We start from the raw sequence: 8,525 nt of genomic DNA on the forward strand, positions 1-8,525 counted from the left end.
CCGGGCCTACGGGTCAACGAAAACATTACTTCGGACCGGGCCCGGTGATACGGGGAGCACAGGGTCCCCCGAGGAGGTCAAAGACCACTCCAACAGGCCCCTCTTCGTCATGTGTAAGAGAAGAGCGCAAGAATGGAAAACCAGCCCCAACACCCCGTACTTGGTATTCCCAGGAGGTCACCCAACCAAGTACTAACCAAGACCAACCTGCGTGGCGGCCGAGATCCGACGAGATCGGGCGTGTACAGGTTGGCACGGCCATAAGCCATTACGACATGAATGCACCCAACAAGGGTTCCATAGCGCTTAACCCTGCGACACCTGGACCGACCTAGCATTTTTCCCCCTGAAAAAAGCCCAAGTCCCTCAGGGTACCAGAACAGCAGATCTGCATCCCCGGCGGACAACGGGTTTAACTGATCCGGACCAGCGTGACCAGAACCAGTCCCGTGCCCTAACCACGCCGACATGCCAACTCCAGGAGAAGGGGCAGATATGCGTGTTGATCTTAAACATAAAAAGAAGGCGCCACTCAGACGTTCGGTGCGAACCGCGCCCGGTGGCCCACCCCCAGGGCGTGAGACCCTTCTACATATGTTCAGATCCATTCCGTTATCATCCCCTGATATGAACGAGAACCCGTCGACAACCACACAGGTCGTCGGAAGAGGAAAACCCCCATCCCAATTGCTTTATAAAAACGCTGTTTTAACCCCAAGCAACCAAGGCGCGCCAGTCAGTTTCCTAATGTCCAGCAGAACATCCTGAGCTAGTACTATGTGTGCGTCGGGCATATCCACATCAATAATAGGCTATGTAGACCATCTTATTGAATCCCCAAGGCGCCCAGGGGAACGACAAGAGGGGCGGGATGCAACCAACTCCATGAATGAATGAATGAAAACTTTATCCAACAGATTGCAGAATGGGTACAATACAGTACGGCTCAATACACACAATTGTCAAGGGGATGCAGACCTGAGAAAGACGTTAGTCTTGTTTCCATCAGGGTCCCCCATTTCCAATTCATATAGATTCATCCAACTCTTTATAATAATAAAGAAGAAGCATCACCCGTATGAACCCAACTGCACAGCTGGGAGGAAAAAAAAGGAAAAAAAAAAAACGTTTACATGTTTTTACATCCAGTCACTCCTTTTGTCAAAGAGTAAAGACCGGACCTTCCCAGAAACCTTCCCACATGAGTCATAGTCATGAAAAAGACATGTCAACTGTGAGTCACGTGACCAACTGACTCAAGTTTACACATAAATCGAGCGTAGCAGACCCGTAAGCCCTACGCTCTAACTCGACACCTTAACACTCTTTAACTCACGGAAGGCGTCGCCATAGCAACATTGCTATGACGGGGGAAACCCTGCACACGGCTCCTGTTTGTAATAGGAGTCGGCAGGACAACCCCCCCCCCCCCCCCCCCCCCTCCCTGCCAAGACGTTCTAACGGCTCGGCCCTGACTGGCTCAGCAGAATGAGATAAAAACTCCTAAACCAACCAAGTGGGAAGGAGGGGTTTATTCGACACCCCCTCACAAAAAACCCTTTTTTCCCTACACACAATAACAACTGTAGCATTTTGAAACCTCCGGTAGAATGCTAATGTATAGCGTAAGCTAATACAATGCCCGCTACCCACAAAATGTGAACAGGATTTACAACAAAACAAGTCGTATGTGTGTGAATCCTACACCCGTTGACTATGTCGTACATAGCAAACGCTGACCGAGAGTAACGGCTAGGCCGTGGAACGTGTGTGTACGAGTATTACTGCAACTAACACAACAGCGTTGTGGAACACATATACTTTGTTTAAGCAATGGAATACCACCAGTTTCTACCTGCATGTGGAGCGTCAGGCTAATAGAACCTCCTACGACTGAGTGTATGCTTGCAGACCTTGCTTAATCTCATAACACAACATGACTCATCTCTCAACGTAATAGTGCAGATTCATATTTACGCAACCCCATCATATGATTTGTTGAAGAAACACACAGTTTGTTTGGCCAAAAACATAGTTCCCCTTATATCGGGGAACTTTTTTATTTTACATGGCACAAAACACAATCATAAGGGGCCGGGGAGGGTGTAGAGGAGAGGGGACACAGAGGGAAAAGTCACTCTTAGCGGCGTCTGCCACCTCGCACCGCTCGAGTCTTGCCACCCCGAGGAGCCCCGGAGGGACGGTAGTTAACTGTCTGCTGGTCTCGACGTTCCCTACCGTCTCCTCCGGTCGTGGATGGGTCGGCGGTAGCAGAAGCGCTGTCTCTTCTCCTGGCCTTCTTGGAGGGGCCAGAAGCGGCGGTAGAGGCAGTGGTAGGCACGGCGGAGGAAGCTCGACGTCGTGGAAGCCTTCTGACTCCACCGGCAAGGACGGGAGGCGGAAAATGGGGTTGAAGAACGGATCTCTCCTCTGCCATCTCTCTGCACGTTGAGGTCATCAACCGCAGGGCCTTCCCGAACAGTCCAGCATCGGAGAGGTTGGCCGTCAGAAGAGGGGTTCTCTTCTTCTCCGGCACTCGAGCCTGCTCCAGCCAAAGGTGCCGCTGGATCAGGGTGGCCAGGGCGCGCACTTTCCCCGAGGCTATGGCCAGCACCTGGGTAAGGTGCAGGACAGCTCCTGCCGCCTGGGTGATCTGATCGCATTTTACCTCAGTCAGATCCATGCCGCCCGTCATTATCCCCGATACAAATCTAGCTAGGTGGGCGATGTTAGAAGCCGCAGCCAGCGATTGTGTACCAGCGATAAATGACTGGTCACCCCAATATGCCAATCGCCTAGCCGATCTTCCATGGAGAACCGGCTTGCATAATGGTTCCCACACCACATCCGGACAGAGGAGAGCGGCCATCGGACTATCAAGCCGTGGCACGCCCTCTCTCATACATTTGACCAACCCCCGACACCCGCGTAACTGGTACGTAGGCGGGGGTAAGTCCCATGATGTGAGACACCGCCTGACCCTGACGAACATAGGCCCCCATTGAGGGGAAAAATGGGTAGACAACCGCCATGAGCTCGGGAAACAAAGCCTGCAGTTCCCCCTGCTGACCTTCCTCCACCGAACCCGCATCCCTCACATGCAGCAGGCTTCGACTCATTGAGGAGCCACAGTCTGATGTGGCTGATAGCAGGGCATCCTGCTGATGAGGCCGAGGTGGTTCCTCGACATCTTCGAACAAGGCGTCCCAAGGAGCCATTTCTCCCCCCTCCGGTGTTTCCTGGATAGGAGGGATACTCTCCTCCACAGGACCTTCAAACAAGAATCCGTCCGACTCTTCCATGAAGTCCTCAGTTTCCATCGGAAATCCAGAGCCGGACGCATCCTCGCTGGTCTCCAGCAATTCCCCAAACCCAGGCCGTTCGCGCCTGCATGCCACCATCTTGCGACGTGAACGGGCAGACGCGAAAAGTTTGCGTCGCAAATCCTCCGGACACAAAACAACCGCCCGTTCAACAACGGACGATTCCCTGGAACCAGAGGAACCAGAGTCGAGATCAGGCCATCGCCGCAGCGACGGCACCGATGCCTCGACTCCTCGGAGAGGCAAACTACCCATCGGCTGCCTCCTGGGCTGGGTCGGCAACCACGAAAGTGGCAGCAGCCCCGCACCAAAACGCACAACGGAGGCGGGAATGGAGAACCGCTGGTGAAGAGTAGGTCTACTCTCCGAAGAAGACATTATGACTTAGCTTTTTCCTTTTAACAGATATGAGAGAAGAAAAAACTAAGCACAATGTAAACTCGTCACAACTCTTTTCAACTAACAACACGTCAAGTGGGGTACTACCGAGGCACTTCCTTGTGGTGAAAGTGAGAAGGAGGAGAGCAGGTGACCACACACCTGCTTATGAAGGTAAGCTAACGAGGGGTGTGGTCAGACGAATACTGGTATTAAAGGTACATTTGTGGAATTTATTCAGTGCGCGTGCACGTACGCGAGGGAGTGCATGAGTGATGCCGAGCGGATCCCCTAATGATACAGAACTTTCAGATTCAAACACATCTTGATTCTATTTCAGGACAAAAAAAGCAGAAAACATAGAAAATCACTCTCTATTTTCCCTTTTTACTCAAATGTAGTGCTCATAATTGTTGGGTTTCATAGCAAAAGGCCAGTATTTTTTTTGTTTAGACCAGCCTTGTATGATCTGCCAGAACACACTCCTCTTGCCCAGGTGGCCCTTGTCTGTTGTTAGTCCATGTATTGATGAATCACCTTGAGTAGTGAGGAGTCCTACAGAGCATCAAGGTTCTCGTGACTGCAGCAGTGGATACGATTGAGGGTCTCCTTTGTGGTACAGTATAATACATCAGATTTATATAGTGCTTTTCCAAATGCTCAAAGATGCTATGGAGAGTATATGTCTAGATTCTTCCCAATCCCATCCAGGAAAACATTGATCAGCAACCATTCAAGCGCCTCCGTAACCACCTTCAGATTTAAGAGAGCCTTGACATAATGATTTCCCACAATACTGTTCAGGCAGCCACTGGTTGCAAGGCCAGCACCGGAGTACTTGTACCCAGTGAGCTCGCCTATGTAATTCATGGCCGTGTGGAACTTGCCAGGGACGATGACTCTTCATACTTCCATACAGCACAGGCCTTCATGACCACCCCCAGGTCAAAACGTGTGTGGCTGCCCAACACCACTGCATTGTCTGTAATGGGCTGGTTGGTGGGGGTGTAGAAGTCAACTGTAGATTCTATTGGAGGCATTTTTCTGTGCTTGAAATAAAGCCATTGAATCCACCTGCTGCTGCTTCCACGTCTGCAGAGGAGATAGATGCTCCAACACTGAGGCATCATGTGACCTTTGGTTTTCAGCTGGAGGGGTGAAGTATGGTTGGTATATTATGGAAGTATGCTGAAGTATAGTTGGTATGCTAGCTAATGTCCTCTGAAACTAATAAACTACAGGTCAAATTGGAAAAGTGTTGAAATTGCTCCAAAAGAGAGAGAGCTGGTCGGTCAGTGTGAGACCTGCCATGTGGTATGTCTTACCGTGTTACTGTTTAGAGTCTGAGGTGTGTAATTTCTGTCTAAATTCAGTCAGGAATGGGGACAACTAGAGTTTCAAATAGATGTTGCAATTAGTGGGTTAAAGGTTATTAATACATGGAAAAATATGTGATCTAAATAATTTCTGCTTGTTTTTGTCCTGAAATAGGAGTCAGGATTTGATTTGATTTGATTTTGATTTGAAGTCTTTATTTCGAACATGCAATGAATACAACAAACAATAACAAAAAAGAAAAACAACTCAATCTGCATGTTCGAAAAGGAGTAGGAAGAAGTATACACTTATTTAATCCTACCCCTTTTCCACTACTCAAATGAGTGTACTATTTTAAACATAAAAAAAAAAAGAAAAAAAAAAAATATATATATATATATATATGCAAAACAAAAAACAAAAACTATATATGTATAAAATAAAATAAAATAGAAACAAAATAAAAAAAAATGATATGTTTGAATCTTACAAATACCCATTTTAACGAGTTGTTTGGGTCATGGGGTATGAGTATCATAAGTCTCTGAATGGTGTTTACTTCAAAAGTTATGCTATTTTCTTTTTTTCCTCCAGTTTTGGGATATCGATAATAAAGGGTTACATTTTTAAATAAATCTATGTTGTGCGTGGACCTATGTTTCTGAACTATATTGACGCGATGTTGGATATCAATGTAGCAGGGAAATTCTTGCGGGAATAGAGGCTTTGCCATCTTGCGCCCTGAGACTGCACATACTGTATTTATAATTGACATAGTCAATAGTTGCACAGCCCTGGCCTACTCCTATTCCTATTTTATTTGTTACTTATAATTGTACTATATCTATCTATTTAGCTATATTTAATTTAGTTTATATCCCACATGATTGATTGATTGATTGATTGAAAACTTTATTAACAGATTGCAGAATGGGTACAGTACAGTACAGCTCAATACATACAATTGTTAAGGGGATGCAGACCAGAGAAAGACTTTCGTCTTGTTTACATCAGGGTCCCCCATTTTCAATTCATCGTAACATATATGACATACATGACATACAGATAGACAGTACTGCTACATCTATACATTTATGACATACCAGATTTGCAAATACAGTACTGTTTGTGATACAAAAAGTGTCCAGAAAAAAATAGTATATACATTTGACGTAGAAACTGTACATTGGATTGGGTAATTACTTGGTAATTTACTGTACATTGGAGGGGGTTGTGTTAGGACATTTACAGGGGCCAGTTTAGAAATGCAGTCTCCCGTAGGTGTTTTTTTAGAGTGTTTTTGAAAGTGGGTAGTGATTCACATTCCTTTACAGCTTTAGGTAGGGCGTTCCACATTGATGTGGCATAATTGCGAAACGTGTTTAGTCCCTTGTTTGAGCCGAATCTGGGTTTAACATGATTTGTGGAGCTCCCTCTGGTGTTGTGATCGTGGTATTCACTGACCTTTGGGAAGTATTTTGACATGTACATGGGTACCTTGGTCGTGTAGTGTATCTTGTAGACCAGGCCCATTGCAAGTTGCTGTACTCTGTCGTCTACTCTAAGCCATCCTATACTATCATATATTGTATTCAACCTCTTATACAGTCGTACAGCCCTGGCCTATATTTTATTTCATATATATTATTCTATTGTGCTTATCTTAGCTCATATTTCATTTTATTTTACTCAACCACTTTATTGTATTATCTGTCTGTTAATGTCTGTCCGCTAATGTCGCACAAGTAACGTCCAAAGCAAATTCCTTCTATGTGAAAAGTATACTTGGCAATAAAGACCTTTCTGATTCTGATTCATACTAGCTACCATTTGAAAGGCCGGTCGCGTGTAACTGTTCCGCAACAGTAAGTGACTTCCGGGGTAGGCCTGATTGGCCCCGACAGGCACGTGATGCGGCAAACTCAGGACGCGCAACGAGGCTGCTGAGAGCTGTCGCGCGGAAATAGGCTGTCTATTGCCATTCACTAACACAAACTCTAACCTTAACCAGCTCCTTAACAGCGCCTAAACTTAACCGTTCTAACCTTAACCAACTCCGAAACAATGCCTAACCTTAACCTTAACCTTAACCATGCCTAACCTTAACCATAGAAAGAATATTGCCATTCTCTAAGACAAACTCTAACCTTAACCAGCTCCTTAACAGCGCCTAAACTTAACCGTTCTAACCTTAACCAACTCCGAATCAATGCCTAACCTTAACCTTAACCTTAACCATGCCTAACCTTAACCGGCGAAAGAATACACGTTAAAAAAAAAATCACGTTAAAAAAAAAAGATTTGATGGGATTCGAACTCACCAACAACGGACCGCAGGATCGCAGGACCGCTGCTCTGCCAGGTGAGCTGAAGCGCCGAATGAAAGTCATAGCGTATTTGGACGGTTACGTAATTCCGCAAGCTCTGCCGCTCGGCTCCGCGGAGCGTGCCGCGCGGCAGAGAAAGTTGCGCGTCACGTGCCTGTCGGGGCCAATCAGGCCTACCCCGGAAGTCACTTACTGTTGCGGAACAGTTACAGGCAACCCGGTCAGACTTTTCCGCGTTATTTTTTTCCGTAGCCGCATTTCTGGCACCCGCTCTCTGATTGGCCACTGACTGACGCTCTCTGATTGGCCACTGACATGTTTGCCCAATCGCGTGACATGCGGTGTCTTTGCCCATTTCCGCTCGAACAGCCTGCAAACTACCGAATGAATGAATGAAATGAATGAATGAATGAATGAATGAAAACTTTATTAACAGATTGCAGAATGGGTACAGTACAGTACGGCTCAATACATACAATTGTTAAGGGGATGCAGACCAGAGAAAGACTTTCGTCTTGTTTACATCAGGGTCCCCCATTTTCAATTCATCGTAACATATATGACATACAGATAGACAGTACTGCTACATCTATACATTTATGACATACCAGATTTGCAATTACAGTACTGTTTGTGATACAAAAAGAGTCCAGAAAGAAAAGAGTATATACATTAGGCGTAGAAACTGTACATTGGATTGGGTAGGTGGGGGTGGGGGGGGACTGTACATTGGAGGTGGTTGGGTGGGTGGGGGGGGGGGGGTTGGGTAGGAGTGTGGGGGGGGGGGGGGGGTAGGAGTGGGGGGGGGGGGGGGGGGTAGGAGGGGTGGGGGGACGACACTGTACAACTGTACAAACAACACTGTACATTGGATTATTGACAAGACCATACTTGGTAATTTACTGTACATTGGAGGGGGTTGTGTTCGGACATTTACAGGGGCCAGTTTCGAGTTGCAGTCTGTCTGGCGTTCTATCGCCATGCTTTAAGACAAACTCTAACCTTAACCAACTTCGAAAGAGTGCCTAAGCTTAACCGTCGAAAGAACTTGCCGTCACGCTCTAAGACAAACTCTAACCTTAACCAACTTCGAAAGAGTGCCTAAGCTTAACCAGTGTAGAAACAGGCGTCGGCCAATCAGAGAGCGTCTTGCCAGAAATGCGGCTACGGAAAAAAATAA

Source organism: Notolepis coatsorum (genome assembly GCF_963971535.1).
Source record: "Notolepis coatsorum genome assembly, chromosome: 1".
Classification (NCBI taxonomy): Eukaryota; Metazoa; Chordata; class Actinopteri; order Aulopiformes; family Paralepididae; genus Notolepis; species Notolepis coatsorum.